This window comes from Pimephales promelas, chromosome 2 (assembly GCF_988280905.1).
Source record: "Pimephales promelas chromosome 2, fPimPro1.hap1.1, whole genome shotgun sequence".
Lineage (NCBI taxonomy): Eukaryota > Metazoa > Chordata > Actinopteri > Cypriniformes > Leuciscidae > Pimephales > Pimephales promelas.
Window position 1 is genome coordinate 52,648,786 of NC_142770.1, and position 5,000 is coordinate 52,653,785.

The window sequence follows — 5,000 nt, forward strand, 5'->3', positions numbered from 1 at the left end:
CCGACCGTTCGACAAGCATATGCCTGGGGTGCACTTTTTCCATAAAACCAGCCCGTCTTTTCCTGGAGGTCTCGTACTTCCAGAGCTCCGACGGGGGCGCAGTCTGGATTTTATATGCCCACCCAGAGCGAGTCTGAGTGGGACTCACGACGGTCTGATCAATGGTAGGGGGTGCTCTGTGTTTTGCACCACCACACTTGCCCTCTTCCATACAGCCCCGAAGGCCCGTTTTAGGACCGTCTTCCCTCCAGGTCGAGCTCCAGGGGGTGTCGGGCGAATCTGACTCTGGCCCAGGACGGGGCCACCCTCCCTGGGCTGGCCAGGGAGGTCTGAGACCATGGAGCTTTGGAACCACACCACGTCATTGGACTTAGTCGATTTTACTCAAATTTTTTGGCACCAGAGCCGGACCCCGCCACGCGCGCCGGGCTCGTGCCCAGGAAAGACGCACCCTGCCTGGGGTGCACTTTACATAAAACCGGCCTGTCTTTTCCTGGAGGTCTCGTACTTCCAGAGCTCCGACGGGGGGGGCGTAGTCTGGATTTTATATGCCCACCCAGAGCGAGTCTGAGTGGGACTCACGACGGTCTGATCAATGGTAGGGGGTGCTCTGTGTTTTGCACCACCACACTTGCCCTCTTCCATACAGCCCCGAAGGCCCGTTTTAGGACCGTCTTCCCTCCAGGTCGAGCTCCAGGGGGTGTCGGGCGAATCTGACTCTGGCCCAGGACGGGCCACCCTCCCTGGGCTGGCCAGGGAGGTCTGAGACCATGGAGCTTTGAACCCACGTCACGCCATTGGACTTAGTCGATTTTTCTCAATTTTTTTGGCACCAGAGCCGGACCCCGCCACGTGCGCCGGGCTCGTGCCCAGGAAAGATGCACCCTGCCTGGGGTGCACTTTTCAGAAAACCAGCCTGTCTTTTCCTGGAGGTCTCGTACTTCCAGAGCTCCGACGGGGCGTAGTCTGGATTTTATATGCCCACCCAGAGTGAGTCTGAGTGGGACTCACGACGGTCTGATCGCTGGTAGGGGTCCTCTGTGTTTGCCACCACCACGCTTCCCCCTCTCTCATACATCCCCGAAGGCCCGTTTTAGGACCGTCTTCGCTCCAGGCGGAGCTCCAGGGGTGGCGGGCAAATCTGAATCTGGCCCAGGACGGGCCACCCTCCCTGGGCTGGCCAGGGAGGTCTGAGGGCATGGAGCTTTGGAACCACACCACGTTATTGGACTCTGTCTATTTTTTCCCCCAAACTTTGGCACCAGAGCCGGACCACCACACCATGTGCGCTGGGCTCGTGCCCAGGAAAAGATGCACCCTGCCTGGGGTGCACTTTTCAGAAAACCAGCCTGTCTTTTCCTGGAGGTCTCGTAACTTCCAGAGCTCCAGCGCGGCGTAATCTGGATTTTTACATGCCCACCCAGAGTGACTCTGAGTGGGACTCACGACGGTCTGATCGCTGGTAGGGGGTCCTCTGTGTTTGCCACCACCACGCTTCCCCTCTCTCATACATCCCCGAAGGCCCGTTTTAGGACCGTCTTCGCTCCAGGCGGAGCTCCAGGGGTGGCGGGCGAATCTGAATCTGGCCCAGGACGGGCCACCCTCCCTGGGCTGGCCAGGGAGGTCTGAGGGCATGGAGGTTTGGAGCCACCGCACATTTTTTGTACTCTGTCGTTTTTCGAGATCTGGGCTTCAGAGTCGAGCCCAGGCTCCGTTTCAAGGTGGGCATTGGGCTTCGTTCTTGCCCAGGAGACCCGCACCCTGCCTGGGATGCACTTTTCAGAGAAACCGGGCCGCCTTTTCCTGGAGGTTCTCGTGTTTTTCAGAGCTCCACCACAGCAGAGATTGAATCCTCTTCCCCAGCCAGAGTGCACCCTCTCTGGCTTGGGTGAGTGCCTTGAGTGCCCTGGAGGTCCGAACCAACAGCACGTTTATGGACTTTGTCTATTTTTCCAAATTCGACTCCAGAGTCAAGCCGGCCAAGGGGCTCTCTGAAGGCCCCTCTCTCCCTCCCTCATCCTCTACAAGAGCCCCATGGTCCGTTTTAGGACCGTCTTCGCTCCAGGCGGAGCTCCAGGGGTGGCGGGGGAAATCTGAGTCTGGCCCAGGACGGGCCACCCTCCCTGGGCTGGCCAGGGAGGTCTGAGGGCATGGAGGTTTGGAGCCACCGCACCTTTTTGGACTCTGTCGTTTTTCGAGATCTGGACTTCAGAGTCGAGCCCAGGCTCCGTTTCAAGGTGGGCATCGGGCTTTATTCGTGCCCAGGAGACCCCGCACCCTGCCTGGGATGCACTTTTCAGAGAAATCGGGCCGTCTTTTCCTGGAGGTTTCGCGTTTTTTTTTTTTTTCAGAGCTCCACCACAGCAGAGATTGAATCTGCTTCCCCAGCCAGAGTGCACCCTCTCTGGCTTGGGTGAGTGCCTTGAGTGGCCAGGGCCAACATCACCCACGGGCATCGGGCTTTATTCGTGCCCATGAGACCCGCACCCTGCCTGGGATGCACTTTTCAGAGAAACCGGGCCGTCTTTTCCTGGAGGTTTCGCGTTTTTTTTTTTTCAGAGCTCCACCACAGCAGAGATTGAATCTGTTTCCCCAGCCAGAGTGCACCCTCTCTGGCTTGGGTGAGTGCCTTGAGTGGCCAGGGCCAACATCACCCACGGGCATCGGGCTTTATTCGTGCCCATGAGACCCGCACCCTGCCTGGGATGCACTTTTCAGAGAAACCGGGCCGTCTTTTCCTGGAGGTTTCGCGTTTTTCCAGAGCTCCACCACAGCAGAGATTGAATCTGCTTCCCCAGCCAGAGTGCACCCTCTCTGGCTTGGGTGAGTGCCTTGAGTGGCCAGGGCCAACATCACCCACGGGGCATCGGGCTTTATTCGTGCCCAGGAGACCCGCACCCTGCCTGGGATGCACTTTTCAGAGAAATCGGGCCGTCTTTTCCTGGAGGTTTCGCGTTTTTTCCAGAGCTCCACCACAGCAGAGATTGAATCTGCTTCCCCAGCCAGAGTGCACCCTCTCTGGCTTGGGTGAGTGCCTTGAGTGGCCAGGGCCAACATCACCCACGGGCATCGGGCTTTATTCGTGCCCATGAGACCCGCACCCTGCCTGGGATGCACTTTTCAGAGAAACCGGGCCGTCTTTTCCTGGAGGTTTGGCGTTTTTCCAGAGCTCCACCACAGCAGAGATTGAATCTGCTTCCCCAGCCAGAGTGCACCCTCTCTGGCTTGGGTGAGTGCCTTGAGTGGCCAGGGCCAACATCACCCACGGGGCATCGGGCTTTATTCGTGCCCAGGAGACCCGCACCCTGCCTGGGATGCAGATCGGTTTGTGTGAGTCCTGGTTGTGTGAGCGTTACCCTTCTACATCACCCCCAAGGCCCGTTTTAGGACCGTCTCGGCTCCGGGCGGACAGCCGGGGGGCGGGGGGCGAATCTGCCTCCGGCCCGGGTCGGAGCTCCCTCCCCGGGGCCGTGCGTGGAGACCCGTCGCGCCCGGAGCTCCCGTGCAACCCCACGTTTTGGACTTGGGTTTTGGAGCGAGCGAGCGGGGTCGAACCCCGGGGGCCGAGCCGCCACGGAGTCCCCGAGCCCCGGGGACGAAGCCCCGGGAGCGAGGTCCCTCCGTGGAGGCGCGAGCCCCCAGGGCCCGGCCGCCCGCCCGGGGAGGAGAGCGCACGCTCCCCTACCCCTCAGAACCCACGTGGCTGGTTGCAGCAGACCCTGTGCACCGGAGGTTCCTCCAGGAGCGCGGGGCTGGGTGCTCTAAGCCCAAGTCATACAGGCAACCATGCCTCCCCGGGACTCCCCCTGCGAGCGGCGGCTGTTTGAAGGACGGTAACCCCACCGCACGGGGCTTCAAACGACCGTAGCTCTCCGAAGGCGGCTCCGATCGACGCCAAATTTTTGTCGGCTGGAGAACGGGACGAGACCTTTCGAATGAGACCGCCCCCAGCCCCGTGGGCCCCCGGGGGCCCGAGATACGGGCCCCCAAAGCGCCCCGGAAGCGGAAAAACGCAAATATCTCGCCGAAAACTCGACGTGCCCGGCCGAGGCCGGGCTCATTCGAACCGTCTCGCCGAGCTGAACGCGTCCATATGCGTTTCGTCGTTTTTGGTCGAGTATTCGCGGAGATATCGGCCGAAAACCCTCGGCCGCGCTCTGAAATGGCGCCCGCCGATGACGTCACGATCCCGGGAGAAAATCGCCCGTATCTCCGCGACGCGAAGGCCCAGAGAGCTCAAATTTGGGTGGCGAGGTCCCACGGGGGCCCTCGCTCGAACCAGGGCGGCGGCGGGCCCCGGGGACGCCCCCTACCGGATCGCCGTTCGCCGGGACCCCCGACTTTGAACGGCTATAACTCGGGGACCCGGGCGAGTTGGACCTCGTGGGTGGGCTCTTTCGAAAGGCCCCGTCCGGCACTACGGTCGATTCGAGTTTGGGGAAGATTGGCCCGGGGGTTCGCGAGATATAAGCCAAAAACGCCGCGCCTTTGACCGGGCCTAACTCCCTGACCCCGAGGCCCCCGGGGACGCGGGTGGCCTCTTTGGATAGGGCCCCCCGAGGCCTACGGAAGACCCGAGTTTGAAATTTTTTCGCCCGGCCGTTTTCGAGATATCGGCGAAAAACGGAATCTTCCCGTCCGGTGGGTGGGTGGGTGTGGGTGTGGGTGTCTCCGGGGGGCGGGGGGACTTCCAGGACCCCGGGGGGGCCACCTGGCCGTGCCCGAGGACGGTGCACCTCCCTGGGTGTGCCGTCAGAGCCTCCGGGGCCCCGGAAGTCCCCGCCCACTGCACGTTTTCGGACTTTGAGGGATTTTCGGGCCCCGAATTCGAACGCCCGTAGCTCGGGGACCCGGCGGCCCAGAGACACCGGACTCGGGTCAAGTGTGGCGTCCCGGCGGGCCCCTCGCAAAGAGCCCGCCCCCGAGCTCCGGGGCCCCCGGGTCCCGGAGAAAAGGGGCCCGACGTGTCGGGGGGGCGCCCGGGAAGGAAAGGTCCCAGG